Source organism: Ambystoma mexicanum, chromosome 6p (genome assembly GCF_040938575.1).
Source record: "Ambystoma mexicanum isolate Mex_15411 chromosome 6p, UKY_AmexF1_1, whole genome shotgun sequence".
NCBI classification, from domain to species: Eukaryota; Metazoa; Chordata; class Amphibia; order Caudata; family Ambystomatidae; genus Ambystoma; species Ambystoma mexicanum.
Window position 1 is genome coordinate 89,668,438 of NC_090935.1, and position 18,492 is coordinate 89,686,929.

At 48.6% G+C, this 18,492-nt stretch overlaps 1 protein-coding gene across 4 annotated transcripts in view; it reads left to right on the forward strand.

Annotated features, from left to right (window-relative positions):
* LOC138511228 (long-chain-fatty-acid--CoA ligase ACSBG2-like) overlaps nucleotides 1-18,492 on the forward strand; it is a 1,364,724-nt gene that overhangs the window by 111,762 nt on the left and 1,234,470 nt on the right. Inside the window, exon 1 of one of the 4 annotated variants that reach the window (XM_069626771.1) lies at nucleotides 7,102-7,223. The exons of the other annotated variants lie outside the window; for them this stretch is intronic. The gene's annotated coding sequence lies outside the window, so the exon portion shown is untranslated. Of the gene's footprint in view, nucleotides 1-7,101; nucleotides 7,224-18,492 lie in introns of those variants that run through there. 4 annotated transcript variants of the gene reach the window in all.

Consider the following 18,492-nt stretch of genomic DNA (forward strand, 5'->3'; position numbering starts at 1 on the left):
GCCAGCTCACATTCCCCCAGCATCCCTGTATCCTGTAATAATACCTATTGCAAGGGCCTGTGGCACCCAGGGCCTGTGTAACAGTGCACCTCCCCGGCCAGGGTCCCTGCTCTGGGGCAAAGGCCATATTTGCAAAATCACTATAGCACTTAAAATCACTGTCCAATCTTGCATTGCAACTAACACGTCCCGACCCGGGTGTCCCTCCCCTTGTGTGTCTGATGGGGAGCAGGCAGTTGTCTACAAAAGGTGTTCTTGCACGGCATCACTTGCCCCGGGTCACTTTACATTGTGGTGTGTGCTGCTGGGGGGGGGGGTCAATTAACAGCTGGTATTACTCCCCCTGGATATGTGTATCCTATCGTAACCGGCCATGCAACCTTTCTTCTTCTTAATACTACTGGTCAACCATAACTTATCTAATGTCCTAAAAGGACTGATCAGTCAGTGTACCACAATGCTCAAATTGCACAGCCTTGTACTGGGGGTGGAGTTTTGTATGGTCCCAAAAGTGTGGTTTTTCTAAGCCCTCGGCTGGAATTTTAGAAAACAGCCCTTGCACCAAAAATGCCATTGTTGCATGTCTGTGGGCCCAATGTCCAGGGCATCTTGTGCCATTGAAGGCCTGCTGACCTACCGAACACCTGGTAACCATGTGCATGCCTTCCCTGTTTGCGCTGTAACCAACATTTCTTATTGTCAGTGCACTTAAGCATCCATCCAGTCTTGCCGCTAAGCCTGTACCTGTGGGAGTGTCCCCACAACTTACCAAAAAACCTGTGCACGCTGCTGTACACATAGCCATAATCCAGAGACTACCCTGAAGCGATCCTCGTCATCCTTGGATATCTCCACTTCCTATGACAGTACAAACACAAGGCTGTTAAATATCGACACTGTAACTGAGTAGCACCTGCAAACTTTACTAATATTTCCCTGTTCCTCCTTTGTCCCCGACAGGCCTGTTAATGTTCCTTTGCCTTTCCACGATGACCTTGGTGTGTTTAGTACTTTTGAAAAATCCTTATTGCTGTAAAGTAAAAACTGTAACCTTCAGTACCCACCCCAATACTCCTAGCCTGCACCTTATGTATAGGCGCATTGTAAATCACCCAAAAACCACCAATACTCCCAAAAAGGGGGAGGTGACCTCTGCTGACTAAACCGCCAGCCAGATGTACCCCAAATGAAATGGGTGCGTTGTAGAATTTGACATCGGCATGCGCCAATGCATGATGGCCAGTATCACAGTCCCCATCCGATAGAGCATAACAGTCTTGGACACCCGTGGGTCCAATGTTGTAATGGCTGCAAATTTGAGCGGCCTGTCCGCCGGGAGCTAAAACACTAAATGGCCACTGAAAGCATAATCATCATCATCAACCAGCTGCTGGTCTAGAGGACTGCTGTTAACAAGGAGGGCAAGTCAAGCAATGTCTACAGGGGCAAAGGGTAGAGAGTGCTGCGCTGCCACCAGCACACAATCTACTGATCCATCTAAGCTTTTTAAACCTGACCGTGAACCTGGCTATAATCAGAGTCATGACGAAATTACTATGGTGTCAATTGTTTAAATGGGCCAATTTATACCTAATTTCACTGCGCGTGTTTAAACTCCACCAATTCTGTGCAAGCTAGTCCATCATTATCCACTGCCCTGCCAGCCCTATCCCAGACAATGGAAACGGGGATTGGAGGGCTGTTTAATTTGAGATCACCACCTTAACCTTTTTGTTGTGCATTTAGGTCTTTTTTTTAATTATATTTTACTTCTATTAGTCCTTTTTATTAAACGTAAGGATCCAAGAAAAAATGTTTTCAAGGTGCCCATGAAATAAACATTGAAGTGCAAATATGCTATACAGAGCGGCCCCAATCTGTCTAGGACTGTGCCCCAACAATTGTCCCAGACTTGAAAGGAAAATGGCACACAGTTGTAACTGACCATTTCTTTCTTTTGACCCTGTTCCAGTAGCACACATTATGATGAAATAAGATGCCAATAGTGCATTTCAGAATATGTACTCAGCAACACTGGTCAAACTACTGACCATACAATGTGCTAACGCATCCTAGGATCAGTGTGGCCATGAGCTTAAAGGCTTTTAGGTCATTACCTGCCTGTAGCCCGAACATTTTAATATCGCCCACCATGCTAGCATCAACCTCCTTCCTACCTTTTATGACCAGTCCTAATGGCACCCCTTACACCCTCAACATCCTCCATCTCACTACGTGAACAATGTTTCAATTGCGCTATGGTAAGCATTCCACTCGTATTACCTATAAAAGGCAACGCAATGATACGTGCCAACTGAAAAGGTCCATCCCTGCAAATGTGATGTAAATTGTTCCTTTCCCAAAGATGATTCATCTGGCTGTGAAGCATTCGTGGGACAGGGCACCCAATTACAGGACAGTGCCCCTAGATAGAAAGGAATAGGTTTTAGCAAGCATTATCAGCCCTAAAGATTGCAAGATTTCCATGTTCCCCTTTCACCTGGCGTCATGATATCTAATCGGCAGACACTTTCTACACCTAGAGTGTCCAGCAAAGCCTCTCAACCTGTTTTATACTCTGCCAACCTTACCACTAAATTCCAGCTCTTTACCTGTACCATGACCGACCTGCCAAATGATCCTTTTTCCTCTTAGGGCATCCTTGAACCTGTTTTTACACATAAAACAATGTTAGTACCACAAAGGGAATCCTAAGGCATTATGTTGTCACCTTTTTGGGACTGGAACCTTATATCTTGTGGATTGATACCTTACAAATAGAATCGGTAGTCCCCTAAATGATGAATTAGCATCCCACCCTTCAATAATCCTGCATAGCCTGGCTGGGTGGCTGGGCTTACTGTCTTATCTGTTCATTGTTGTGCATGGACCTTCGCCAGACAAACCTCATTTATTTAATTAGGCTCCTAAACATATACATGTGCTACTCCATGCTACTCGATGCTTAAAGCATAAACGGATTGGGTAGCAGATTACTGATATGGGTTCCCCAATAACCGCACAATTCCCAGGAAACTTGAATGCTATCGCTCATTACTGAACAGCCTGTTGCACAGTTATAAAAACCACACCACTGAATGAGGAGCCTATCGTGCGGTAATAAAAACCACCATTGTCTGGCCACATCTGGAGCCCGAGCGCGGGGCCTTTGCACCAGACCATATATTCTGCAAGCACATAGATGGCCTGCCATCAATGCCCGCTTTATTACCCTGCACGAAAGTGTAATGAGACTCGCCTGCCAGCAGTGCTTTTCACCAGGAAAACGATACTTTTTACAAGAGCAGCCTAGCATCAATTCCCATCACCTTTTAACAGAAGGTGCCGGTTTAGCTCTTAAAACCTACTGCAGACTTTAGACCCGAAACAGAGTTATTCACTACCAAGTTATTCCCAATCTTTAACAATATTCGCCCTTAAACGTAAAACGTATGTAGCGCGGCAGCAAGTATAAGCGAAAGAAGTTGAGGTAGGCGAGCTTGCCTAACCTGCCTCCCTGCGGCATGGCGCCTGTACTCGGCGCATTGCCAAACAAAGCAAAATACACCCCTTGCCAACCGCCCTCGTAAATGCAATGAGGCGCTGCGGCCGTAAAATGAAAGCCATTCAACTTACAGTAGTGAATGGGAATCCGACTGTACAGTGCACATTTACTAGCACATCCAAGGCACATTAAACATCATGCCATTGTGAAAAACAACTCTTCGGCTACATTCAGCTACGCTTTCACTGGCACCCATGTACAATGGCAGAACGCCCCAGGCACATTTCTGCATCACCCAGTAAGTGGCACTTCGTCTTCGTCTTCGTCTTTTGTAGTGCGGCTCGAAACAAACACCAAGAACCACCACAACCCTAATCGCGCGTCGTCCTTTACAGCAGCCACGCCAGTACTGGGGGCTTGTTCAAACTGTGCACCTCCTGGTCCGGGCCTGAGGGTGTCTCGAAACCCCCCGGCCCCCCTTCGGTATTCGCAGATACAGGCTATAAACCTTGCTATGGAGGACCACACAAATTGTGTTTTGAGTGCGTAACGCTGCACAGATCGAGTAATCCGCTTCACTAGCTTTACAAGCGTTCCCGAATCTACGCTGGGCTATAAAAACCTCCCAAGCCACATATTGGTGTCGATTCATGGATCAAATGTGCGCTGAAATTTGTGGCACAAGCATGCGATTCATGGAAGGCCCTGCGCATGTTTTCCCCGGGATGTGCGCGAAATGTGCAGGTGGCGCACAAGTCATTGCAACATCCAGAACGATGTGGTGTGGACTGCCTTTGGGTAAGGGGAGGGTGGATGGGGCTGCCTGTGCGTGTTCCTGGGGTGCGTGTGGACTTTTACACGCGATTTCGCTAACGCGAGCGGGGTATGTGTATTTTTACACGTGATTTCGTGGTTGGGGCGCTGTATGCTGGTCCACTGGCCTTTGCACCATGTACTGGATTTGTGCGATTTTTTTTTTTTTTTTTTTTTTTTTTTTTTTTTTTTTTTTGGATGGGCGGGGTTGGGGGCGTAACTGGCGCTGCTGCAGGGTTGCTGCGCCACGGCTGCTTATGGATGTATAAATCCATTAATACGGTGTGCGTCGAAATGGGTTTTGGGCCACGCGGCTGGCGCAGACAGCACGCGCACTCTGTGCGCGCCACTTGTGCGCCGAATTCTATGAATTACCCCATTATGTGTTGCCGCTGCCGCATGGCGGCTCTAAAGGTAAGCACTCAGAAACCAGAAACAATTGGTGCATCCTTGGCCCGGCAATGCAAATGGGGGGCCTGTGGAAGATGCACCCTTTCCATTACGTGATGTGCCCCTCCTCCGAAGTTATAGTGCTGTGGTGAAAACGAAACTTAACAGTGCTATGTGTTGCATTTTCTTTACTTACTCTTTGCTCGAACTCTACACATCACTTATACGAGCCTGAGATGTGGCTTGACCATCTCTCTATGAACTCAGACACATGCGCACAATTGAGCCAAGGGGAAACAAAGCTAAAGCACTGCAAATCACCAACCATCCTCTTTGATGGACCCCAGCAGGCAACCAGCAATACCCTCGGTGTGGGTCGAAGGAGGGGCGGGGGGCACGCAAAGCCTGCTCAACACATAGCCCAGCAACCAACCACCCTCCCGGGCGCACGGACGAGGACATTAGCCGCAACAGGATCAGGAGCATCCGAAACACAGAATTCAGAAGCCACAAAATTGCTAGTGTAATTAACACGGGCTACACCCCGTTAGCAAGTTGCCATGAAACGGTTAAATCCGCCTCCAAAATGCCATATAAGGAGCATCTAAATTCGAAATTGCGTTGCGCTACATGTGAAAAAAGGCACAACCTCTCGGAGGACAAAGATGCGGCATGGTGGCCGCAAGAGGTGCATGCCCATCAACCACACAAACATTAAAACACATGGCGGAAAATGTAAAATGCACATCTGCGGCGCCCAAGTCAGCAATCAGACGCACTCTGCCCCCGTTTGGCCTGAAAAGGGCATCCTTCAATTAATGTCCATGACCAAAAAACCCCCACCAGCACGCCGGTCCCCATGCACCGTTGGAGGTAAGACCCCCTCCACCCGTGCAATTTAAAGTAAAAAACACTAATCCCAAAGAACGAACGCTGCAGCATGCCGACCGCATAAGGAACCCAAAGAAAGGCGAAACGTGCATGCTCCTCCCAAACGCAGCTCTGTGCAGTACTTCACCGCACAAGATAATACAGTGAAGGCCAACATCAAGCGAACTTTCTCCTAAACGGCGCCCGCTCAGGGAAACAAAATATGTACAGACCAACCTTGCCCTTCCATTTCCAAATGCTGTACCTCTCGCCAAACCTGTGAGAATATCTACCTCCATATTTTGGTGAACCACTCCTCAAATGAAACTTCAGAACCAGAGACTGAGCTGTGCAGCCCCCGTGACCCCCCATATAGGCCTCCCGGGGCCCTGTGGTTGAACCCTCTGATCTGAAGACTCCCTGCCACCACTGCTAACCCCTTCGACCAAGACCACTACCCACGGCCCATCACTGCGAAGACCCTGTGAAACCAGCCCTACTGTGACGAGACCACACAGACCAAGAATACATACTCAACCCGAGAAGATGTAATGAGGCTCAAGCCTCAGTATCGAAAAATCACAGCTGATGGATAAAAATCCATCCGCAAGAAGAAGCGCCAGATGTGGCTGTGCCCGGGACCGCCCCCCTCCTTCCTCCCAAGGAGGATGCAAGGTGGGAGTGCCCCTGTAGGGGGTGTGCATAAGGGCGCCCGCTATGCAGGCTGTGCCTCTAGCGCACCCTGCGGAGGTTGGCCATCCCCTCAGTTGGCAATGCAGGCAGCTCACACTTTTCTGTTGCTGGTCGTGTTGCCTTTTTTGCCCACTCACCCCAAAGACTGCTACAGGTGGTGATGGATAACAGGGGCTGGGCTGCTTCCTTGTTTCTTTTGGCACAAGCCCACAGTGATTAACTGTTACTAGCAGCAGACTAAGCAGGGTCCTCGGCAGCGTGATGGACACCATTAAGATGTGGAGCACTGTACATGCATCACACGATAACACGGGAAGTGCACACTTCCGCCTTGCTGGTGCTGGCTCCAGAGGTTCACAAGTCGTTGTCAAACTGCCGGTCAAGTGGCACAGCGAGTAGAGCGCTCCCTTTGACTTCTGTGCAGAGCCTGCTAAAGCAGGTTCGAATCCCGGCGGGGCCAAACTCAGCCTTTCATCCTTCCGAGGTTGATAAATGAGCACCACACACAGTGGGTAACAATAAGCAGCGCTCATATACCTGAGGGTTCGTAGCCCTATATAAATGCCAAATTATTATTATTATTAAACTTCCTCCCTGGCTCGTGCGATGTCATTGGAACATTTCCATCACTCGTGTTCCCAGGTGGGTGTGTTGAAGTTTCGGAGAGGTATTCTGCTAAACACACATCGGCAGACGCCTCGATGAGTCACAGCATCGCTGGTTAAAAGTAGGATCCCACACCCATCAAACCTGCTGGTTGTTGTCTGGATTGATTAGAAATTCCAAGTTGTACTTCAGAGAGCACCGGCATTTGTGGCTCAATAAACTGGGGGCAGGCGGCTTGGGAGCTGCAGCTAGACGCAGGGATCTTACGTCGCGACGTGGCATTGGAATCCTAAAGCAAGCTTGGTATCTCCGTGATATCGCATGAATGTCCGTGTTTGAAGTGCAGGTGAGAACCCCTGGTGGAGCCGTTTTCTAAATTAGGCCCTTGGAATGCACTTTTCGTCTTCTTGGAAGGGACCCCCCTTCCAAGAAGACAAAAAGTGTATTTGTGGCATTTCTTACCTGGATTATTAAGTGCAAGGGTGCAACTAGTCTTAACATTTCGGAGGGGAACGGGCTAGCCATTCACATTTTGGAAGAGGGACTTTGTGGAATGGACGAATTTATGCGGTGGAATCTAATTTATCTACATATTCTAATGAAACAGTCCTGGTGAAGTTGCAATGTTAAAGATAATGTGTACTGCGCACTATCACCACGGAGATGGCCCTCTAGCTGATCTGTAATGACTGCTGCGAAAACGAGTCGTTTCGATCCTGTCCACACCTACAAGACCCAGCAGGAATACCAAATTACCTTAAATGTATGGATAGTAATGTAGTTGCTACTATGGAATGCGTTAGATTAGGAATGGCCTGGCCTTTGTTAACCGTGAAACCGCAGTTATTCTGTGTCCTGTCCTGGCCTGTAGGTCATCCAGATCAAGTCACCCTAACCCAAAAGTGGCGGCGGACAGGAGCCCACACCAATCTGCGCATTGGTCGGTAAGCGAAGCCACTGATAAACTGTGGAGTTTTCTGTGATGGATACCGGCTGCAAGATGCCTCTAATTGACCTTTCCCCGACCATTGGTGTGCATGTTTTGGAATGGGAGTGTGGCGGTGCAGACTGAGCGATCGAGTTTGTCAACTCCATAATTGAAAATTTGAGCTTTTTCAAGTGGTTTACCCTGTGAGCGGTGCTTCTGCCCTGGCCACCCTCTAGGGCGAGCAGCTTGTGTGCTCGGGTACTCTGGCAGGTGCAGTCCAAACGTTCTGTGCTTGCACGCTATAGTCTGTCATGAGCTGTTAATCCTGGCTACACAGCCCCCTCAGTCCCATATCCTGTGACCGATTTGAAACAATCCACTTTCTAAGTCCAGTTGGGTTTGGGATCATTGAAAGAGAAAAAGAAATCTGCGTCATGTTCCGATTCATCTGGCCTCTGTTGGCAGCGCTGCAGCATTCCAGGCTCACAAATGTGTCAAGCCGCCTTCCCCGTCTCGCGCTAAAGAATGCACCAATCTACCTACAAGGCTGGGCAAGGGTTGATGAGACCTGCAATACCTGCACGGAACGGTTGCACAAATTGTTACCCAGGGTACCTTTCATCATAGTTGTGGTCTGGCAGGAGTTGCAAAAGGCGAGCTGTGCCAAAAGACGTAATGTTTTGATAATGTTTGCTCACAAGTTTGTAAGGTTTTATTGATTACTGCAACGTATCGTAGAAAAACACATACATTAGTAAAGACATTTACAAAGTCTTCCATCCTGATCGTAAAATTGAAATACAACGGCCGCGTAACACAAATGTGTGCAACCTGCCCCCAGCACCACGCGAGCCATTCTGTGGGCCCCAGCTCCCTTACTGCTGCAACCAAGCATTGGCTGCGCCCCCACTCCATGCCGGCCTTGACCACCGAGCTGGCTCGTGCAGGGGCATGCCACGTACTGCAGCCCTAAGGAAAGATGTTAAGTATGCGTTTTAAATGTAAGTCTTACATCTTTCACCTAGCGTAGAAACGAGGGGGAGGGGCGCCTGCCTGGCGCCTGACACCCAAATGTAGCAGGAATTTCCTCCATGTCCCTCTTCGCAAGAGGGACATGGAGGAAATTCCTGGTACATTTGGGTGTCGGGCAGGCGCCAGGCAGCCGCAGACTCTTCCTTGTTCGCAGTATCCCAGTACACATCATGGCCACCTCGCCAGTCCACTTTTCTATTCTTTTTGCCATGTGTCCCACTCCTGGACACATAGAAGTCATCTTCCAGGAGAGTATTCTACATGACAGGCGGAGGTGGGATAAAAGGGGGTGCGCGAGCCACGTAAAAAATACTCCTACCCCCCTCCAATGCAGTGCGTGTCATTCCATACGGTATGATTTGCATCCGCCCAATCGACTTTTTTGGTAACCCGAGTAGCAGAAGCCATTTTGACACATACACAGCAAACAAAAAAAAAACGAAAACTGCAGGACCTAACACATCCGTGCGACTAAATACACGCAAACCTAATTTGCATATGAATTTCACTAACAGAAGTGACTTCACAAAAAAGAAATTGCAAGTCTTTGATACTTGCGTAACACCATGAAAGTGACTTCAGGATAAGTTGACATATGTAAGCCAAGTGGTAAATAACTAAGTGGTGGTAAATAACTTTGTTACAAAATACCTAAATTGCATTATTATATATGGAACTGTATAGTCATTAGGCTTTTTTATGATATGATCTATTAGCATATGCTATGAAGTGAATCACTTACAGAGCTGCAGATAAGACGGTGCAATTAAATGATTTGTACAGGATCACACACTTTGGCCACATCCTGGTGTCAAGATTTAACCAATATAAGCAGCTGAATACATCTTCTCAGGTTTAGTTGTTATAGATATTTATTTAGGTTATGCTTGCATTTCATGTGCTTAAATAATACTTTGTTGCAATGCATTGGAAGAAAACCACATTTGATGATTAACTAGGCTTTCATAACAAACTAACTTTACACTATATACCAGACCATCCAGCAGTGCTGCGAAAACAGATGTTTTAAAAAGAAATACCTGCGAATACGGACGTTTTTACAAAAACGGCCATTAGAAAAAGCACAAGGGGCAAGGTTCTCAAACATTTGACGCAAGAAATGGAATGCGCAAGCACATCTTATCACTTGCGCCAGAAGAGCAGCCCAGTCCACTATGGCACTGAAAAAGGCCATCTGAATGGGTGCATTTTATATCCGCCCATTCAGATGGCCTAGTTCACACTTTTGTGCAAATCTGGGTCTGTTTCTGCACATTTAAAAGCGCATCTCAAATTTACAAACAAGATACGCTTTTAAATGTCCAGAAATTGTAGTGAACCCTATGCTACGAATAGGCGCACGTTGGGTACCACTGCATGATAGTTTTTTTGGTTTGTTTTTGTTATCTCACTTGCATTTATATCCTATTTGAGGAACAGAAATGCATTTTTTGGGTCGTATTTTACAGGGGCAAGCCCCTTAAGGGCCCGTCAAAGAGAAATGCCCTAGGAGCCTGTAGGACATGTCAGAGCGTTTACGACACAAGAGGCGGCTGGCCAGTGGCCCACATATCATTTGTGCCACAGCTCAGCCCTGTGGAAATGTACAGGCCACCTTTTGAGTATTAGGTGACCAGCTATTTTCGAAAAAAAGGGTTATGTAAAAATACCATATCCTCCAACATGAGAGGGACAGGAGAGAGGGGGGCTGATGGTGAGATGTGGAGTGATAGGCAAGAAAGCGGAGGCAGAGCAGTGGGTCAGCGGGGGGAGCAGTGGACAAGAGAGGAAGCAATAGGGCGGTGGGCCAGAAATCATAGATAGTGGAGATACAGAAACTAGAGGTGAGCGTAGGTTCAGGGGGAGCAGTAGGACAAAAAGCGGAGAGGGAGTGGTTGGCCGGAAAGAGGCAGTGAGCTGCAGATGGGGAGAAAGGATGAGGCAAGTGTGCGATGTAATGGAAGAAAGAATGAAAGATGCAGAAGTAGCATGACAGAATTAAATACTGCAGGAGGAATTGGGGAGTGTAAGGTGTGAGTGAGAGTATTTGAGTTTGGCATGGACTAGTGCAAATTGTGACTTGGCAGTGTGACGGAGCACATGATTATTATGACTGGGTGAAAGAGTTGGGGAAAACAAGTTGTGATGGGGAATTGGTGAAACGTGTGAGGTGTGTTGGTGAGAGGTGTGTGGGGGTGGGGTTTGGAGAACATAGGGGGATATTTTCAGCATTACAACTGATAACAATCAATAGTGTCAATATTAAATAGGCATGCACATTAAACCAAAACATAGCCGAAACACATTGTTCTGCCAAGCCAGAGCTATCTGAGACTCTTCCTTTTTAAATTCTTACAAAAGGTGAACATAATGACACCCTTGCTCTCTTGTAGTATTGGACACTGCCTCTTTATTGCAATGTGCCAATCTTACACCCTACAGCCAATATAAAATGGGCCGCAATAGTGCTGCAAAATTTGCCATTTCATTCCTCAATATCCTGGAGGGTCTCTATATAGATAGTAATAGAAACATGTTGAGCAATACATGTGCTATGCTACCGTACGTGCAATTTTTGCAGTTGTCACTGCCAATATAGCCCCCGCACCACGAGGTGAGGCTTTGTACGATTGTGCGCCATCCTAAATTTGCTCTTTAACTACCAGTAAAGGTATACATGTCCCTTTTTACATGTTCCACCAGCCTTGTGCCGTATTTGCATTTTATATGAATCAACAACCTCATGCTGTATTTGCATTTTACTCGATTCAACAGCCTTGCCTTCCACTTATAACTATTCCACTAATCGTAATTAGCACCCACTGTCCCCTATGTCTGCCTGTTTATACTGCACGCACTCTTGTTGCACTAGGAACCCAGCATAGGGAAATGTCATTGAGCATATCTCTTTTATGCTTACTTGCACACCTGATGTAGCTCCCCCCCCTACCATGAGGCGAGGCTTTACCAGACTGTGCATACTCGCTGATATTGTCATCTGCTTGTCTATACTGACAAGACTGTGCATACACTGTGGAGAAAGAGCTGGCCTCATTGCTGTTGGGCTGTTTTGGGAGAGGCGCCTTGCCCCGAGCAAGACTCTCCGGAAGAAAGCTCACATAGGCCACCCAGGGCACACCCGTGCTTAGAACACGAGCACAGAAGAAACGCGAGCGTCAAGGAGATAATCGAGAAAGTAGTGCGACTCAGCAGCATACACCTGTGAAAGTAAGGCGCTTCTATTCATGTAACTCGATGAGTGAAGAACCTGGCGCTCCAAGAAGTGAGGGTGTTATCCATAGCGAGCCCATACTAGAATCGAGTAGAGTGTCGAGCCGGTGCCTTGCGCTGATTTGGGTATGCGTTCACCTGGTGCCTGTATTCACTTGGACAACAACCACGGCAACAAACACAATCACATAACTACGCCACTTGTGCACCAACTGGTCAACGCTATCTATACCAGCGCAGAGGCGGTTAGAGACTCACCCTGTGCGGGGGCGGCGGCTCGTGTTCCGCGGTCGTTGTCGTGTCTGGAGGCTGAGCTCACGGCCGTATGACGTGGTTCCGTGGCCGCTACAGATCCAGAGGCGGAAGTGAATCTGCCGGAGCGCAGCGATGGGTGCATCGGTGGCGTGCCTCCCGCGGCAAGCCCCATCTTTGAAGCCGACAATAATCCTAAAACAAATAGTTTTCCAGTTCTGCACCCCCCCCCACACACAGCTGGAAGCGGGTGGAGTGGATGGGGCTGACGAAGACGTGTTGCCTAGATTAGTAGGCGTGGAATCCAATCTAGACAATCCTCCAAGCACAAGCTCGCCGATTCATCGAGCAGACTTGTCAGATTGGAAACCCAATGAAGAACTCAACGATGTGTGTTGCATAACGCAAGGAACGACGGAGCAATTTAAGGGCCGGAAGAAGGATCACGGGTGCGATGAGCGTCGGGATTCCCTAGAGGTAGCTAATAAGGTCCTGCATAGTTTGATTTCCATGAATAAGGCATGCATCAACAAATTGGCCAAAAATGTACTGTCGCAATGTGACCAAACACAAAAAACATCACTGAAACGTCACAATGCTGAAATGAACGAACCTAACGAGGACATATGGCCTAATGTAAGCTACCAACGCAGGAAGCCGGCAGTTAAAGCACCAGAGGGGTCCTCAAGTGAGACCTTGCATAATGACCTATCGTTTAACCGGTTGCACTCACAAAAGAGAATACCGATTTCCAAAAGGGAGAAGGACCCAACGAACCAGCGTGGTCATAACTTACATTCCTCTGATACGACTGCCTCAGACATTCGTGAACTTTCTGACTAGAACAGCCTTTCCTGAAAATAAGGCGGGGAAGAGCTCACAGGAAAAACAATGGGACGAAAATGGGCATGCAGGCTTGTAACTCTGAGCAAATTGAGTCTAGGTTATTACCTGAGCTACAAGCCACCATAATATCCTCTCTGGCGATGTCCCTAGCCCCTTTTATGAAATCATGAGAATTTGAACGACACGATGGATCTGACAACATTGATGGCTCTCATGCACACCAAAGTGGGCCACTTGGAACAAATATGCAGCCAGTCGTCCACCAAGCAAAATGAAGGGTTGTAAGGTCTAGACGCAGCATATAAATCCTTGTGTGATCAGAGGAGAAATGATTATGGCGATGGATTCACATGCGAACCCTCCCGCCTACCCCTCGGCGGCTCTTCACTTGGTCATACTGCCACTTCACGTGCTACCAAATCTGAAGATGGCTGCCAGAGGCGGGGCTTAGGGAGATGGCAGTCATTGGCTGTGGTCAGTATAACGCAGAGATCAGTGATTGGTTACTACTACGAAAGACAGATCAGAAACGAAACTGATAGTGATTTTTCTTTACCGAGGATTCCCAGCCTGACGACGGGGAATATTCATGAGCATGTGAATCCATGCCAGACCCCATGCTGGAGAAATATCCCTTCTAAAAATAGGTTGCCTAGTGTGTGAATGTGTGTTACTGGTAGAAGATATTTTCTGCAGTGAGGGGAATCCCTGGGATGAATCTAACGGGTAGCAGGGGGGAGTATCTGGTTTGCACCCTCTGTGGGCCATTTCCTTCCAGATCGCGCACGTGGACAGCACCACGTTCAGTGTGGTGTGGGGCACTGATTGTTGACGGATGATGACCGCCCATAGTAAGTTTGGAGATGCAAATGGAAAGAGCCCTGGCACGTGAGGTCTAATAAAGTTGGTGGCATACCAGTTGCCCAGGTATTGTAACTGAGCGGCCCAATAGTACCGTTCCAAGTCAGGGAGCACAAGACCGCCTTTGGATACCAGTAGTATAAGCAACGAGTAAGCCACCCTCGCTGGTTTGCCGGCCCAGATTAGTTTCAATACAAGGCTTTTTATGTTCCTCAGATAACACTGTGGTAATAGAATTGGTATGTTGGTGAACAGATCGAGATGTTTGGGGAGGATTACCATCTTAACCAATGATGCTCTCCCCCACAGCGTCAGTGGCAGAGTCTTCCATCTGTTGACCTTCTCCTGCAGCGATTTCATTGCAGTTTCGTAGTTATCTTGGAAAATCTCGTGGTAGCTTTGGGATAATAGGATCCCAAGGTACTGTACTTGCAAGCTCTCCCACTTAAAGTTGTAGTCGTCTGCGAATTTTCTGGTGCTGGAGTTTAGGGGGAATATAATGGATTTAGAATTATTAATTTTCAGGCCGGAGACCAGGCCAAATTTGACTATTTCATGCATTACTGGGTTCAGATTCTCATTAGGGTTTTGAACGAATACTACGTCGTCAGCACAGAGAGAAATAATCAATTTGTGGGGCCCAACGGAAAGACCTCTCTGGAGTTGACGAGCACGCAGGCCTGATGCTAGGGGTTCTATCATCAATGTGAAGATTAACGCTGATAGTGGGCAACCCTGCATGGTCCCGCGTTGGATATTTAGGTTTGCGGATTTTGTTGTACCGAGAATGATGGCTGATTGGTGTTGGTTATATAATAGAGACACTAATTTAACAAATTGGTTCCCTTGCCCGAGTACCGCAAACATGAAGGGCCATTCGACAGAGTCAAAGGCCCTCTTTGCGTCTAGAAGGTCCGCCACTGCCTGATGCGCGGGATCGAGTGCCTCCATGGCCCCGAACACTCTTCTGAGGCCAAATGTCGTTTTGCGGCCAGGCACTAAGCCTGCCTGATCAGCGAGCACTAACGCCGGCATCAGTGGGAGCAATCTATTGGACAAGATTTTAGCTACGATCTTATTATCTAGATTAATTAAGGCGATTGGTCTGTATGATCCACACTCTTCGGGAGTTTTTTCTTTTTTATGTAGGAGGATTACATTAGCTTCCCTTAGGGTTTGGGGGAGTATTCCGGCCTCCGTTGCTTCTTCATAGACTTTCAGCAGGAGGGGTGCCACGATGGGGGCATATATTTTATAGAATTCCCCCATCAAACCATCTGGGCCGGGGGATTTGGTGTTAGGTAAGCTCTTTATGACCAACAGGATATCTTCAAGTGCGATGGGGTCATTTAATGGTTCACGGAGTTCACGGAGTTCCTGCGGCTTAGGAATTTCAGCTCTCGGAACATTGAGAAACAGATAAAGGAGCTTGATCATTTTTACAATCTATGTTCCCGATCAGGGTGAGAGGGAGCGATCGCCACCTTATCGTGGAGGGACCCAATTGCCTGGCCGTAGTTGTCCCAGAGCAACTCCTCACGGTTGTGTGGCACCTTAACCCCCAGGTACTGGATCCTGCGAATTCGTCCGTCCCGTCTGTGAGGAAAGATCACTGATTTACTGTGATTGAGCCTCAGGCCGGAAAATTCTCAATCTAGCCACCTCCTGCATCACGGGACTGAGATTGTGTTCCGGGTCACTCAGAAATAGGGCCACATCTGCGTACAGAGAAATAGTCCATCTACGCGGCCCCAGTTGCAGTCCTCTCTGCATGTGATGCTCCTGCAGAATGACCGCTAGCGAGCAGTTCCATCGCCAGGGCAAAAGGAAGTGGGGACAGTTGGCAGTCCCTTGCCCCATGTCAAAACGGTTGGACCGCTGACGCCCCACCACTATTCTCGCTGATGGATTGGCGTAGAGAAGGCAGAACAAAGAGCAATCTGGCTCTGAGTCCAATGTTTCGTAAAAACGCAAATAGGAAATGTCATTCAACACTTCTTTATTGTTCTACCCTAAGGGACATCCCAACAAGCCAAGACTAGGCTTGGGCCAAGCATCCCCGACCAGATTGCACGCTGTGCCTCCCAATGCAAGGCTGCAGGCCACCTTTTAGGACTCTGGCTCCAACCAGATACACACAAACATCCTCACCCCAACTCCATGATGCCCCCCTTCACCCCAACCACCCGCCACCCTCTTGGGCAACCCCCAACCTGCCCTGAAGAATCCCCCCAACCCCCAGATCCAACCGCTCCAACCCCAACCAAAGCAGGAGCATTGTCGCTCCCCTGAAACTCCACCACCCCCTCAGAACCTCCCGCTCCCAAAACCCACTTGCCGCACATCTAGCCCCCCAAATAAAACACCAATAATTGTGCTGCGCTCAGGGTGCTAGTACCAGCCCAGGGTGGGCCGGCTCCACTCCAAAGGATCCATCAGCCACCTAATTGGGGACTCCCAGCTATCCATACTAAATGGTCACTGTGCAGGTGCTCCAACAAAGTCTCCAGCCAGTTCACCAGGCCAAGCCTGTGTGGCTGGGACAACGTCTATCTCAGGGGTCCTCCTGAACCTCCCTGCCATAGTTCCTGGCAGCATTCCCCCAAGGCCGAAACCCTGGCCGAGAGACACTGCACCATCTGCAATCCAGGACACTCTTTGCTCCACCTCATCGAGACGGTCCCCATGCTTATCCAATCTATGTTGGAGCATATCCACCTTGGAAGAGTGTTTCCATCTTGGCGTCCAGCCCACCAATCCCTGCCTTGAGGTCCAAAAGAAGAGGGTCGATGTCCACCTCCGACTCTAGGGTTGCCACCTCCAAGGCTCTCTCCCCCAGCTCCTGGACCCAAGGTTTAGCCATTGCAAGGGGCATTATGGACAAGGAACTTCCTTAAAAGTTGCTGAGCTTTTCTGGAGCTTTTCACCCTTCCCCCATCACGTGCCATGCTATGCCCGCAGAAGACTGGGCAAAGATCAGATTTCAGCTGGTGGGCACACTGGATGATTTCAATTCACAGTATGACCACTCCTATCACTGTGGGGGCCACCACCACAGCTCTCTATCTTCTGCCGCTGTCATCCAGTGCTCCTCACGCCAACCAGGCTCCTCGGGATGTAAGAGGGGGGGCCCAGCCGCCTGCACTTACTGGTGGGCCACCCCCACATGTTGCCCAACACACCCTTGGCTCCCCTATAAATGTAGGCTGTCCTCTAGATAAATTCATGGCAGCCCAAAGCACAACCTCAGAGTTCAGGCTGGGGGCAGCTAGTGGCCCCTTATCGCCAGCAGCACCCCAACAGGCCTGTTCAGTGTCCCGGGGGTGGCCGCACTCTCCACTGGACCCATCACAATACGGAAAGCCTTGAGTGGGCTAACCAATCACTAAAGCCACACAATCTTGCTGGCCGTGAGTGCCCCATACACCACCACAGCTACAACCCAATCAGCACTGCAGCAGCAGGGCTCCAAACTGCCTCCGCCAGCTATCCCGGAGTTCCGGTTGCCGCCTCAGGCTCCAGCAAAAATCTGTGCCGTGGCTGCAGCGGGCGGGTTCCAGACTGCCTCTGTTCGCTGCTTTCTGCTCCTCGTTTTTCCTCTAGGGATCTAGTCAATCCTGAAATTCTGTTCCAGACACTTGGTTTTCCAAGGCTGGTTAGTTTCCTGCTTCCAGCTGGCCCGCTCTGGAAGTTCTGCAGTACTTGCGGGATGGGTTTAATCTGAGATTCTGTTTCCACTTTTGGGGCTCAGTGGGCAGCCATTAAAGCTTTCAGAGGCCCCTCTTGGGTTTTCTCTCACTGATTTCCGTTGTGGCAAGGTTATGCTCCCTTGGACGTCCTGGGGGCCTTTGGGGTTTACCCTGTGGGATCTCCCCCTTGTTTTGAAGGTTCGGCAGAAACCGTCCTTTAAGCCTGTGGATGACGTCGCTCTGAAGGTTTTGTCCAAAAAAAACCGCTTTCCTGGTTGCGATTACTTCGGCCAGGTTATTGGAGGCGAGGTGATTTTACCTGCAGGACCCATATTTGCTGATTTGGGGACAAGCTTTGTTTCTCGTTTGTGATCCTTCTTCCCCAAAGATGTATCAAAATGTCATGTCGCATGATGTGGTCATTGCTGCCTTTTCTGATCCTGTCTCCTAAGAGGAAATATGGTTGTCGTCATCTTGACATAAGACTGGCAGTCGTTATCTATTTAGATCGTTCTAGTGCCTTCAGGAAAGATGACAATCTTTATCACCTTCGGGGGAAATAGACCTGGGTCTAGGACTTCTGTCCCCATTATGACTAAGTGGGTCAGGGACTCTTGGCTTATCGGTCCTATGGTGGTCTTTTTCTTCTCCGGAGCCAGGGCATGTCTACAAGGGCAATACTGGGCAGAGATCCAATGGGTGTTTGATAATATTTGCTGTGCGACCACTTGGACCGACTCCAATACATTTGTGCGTCACGACTACCTGAATCTTCA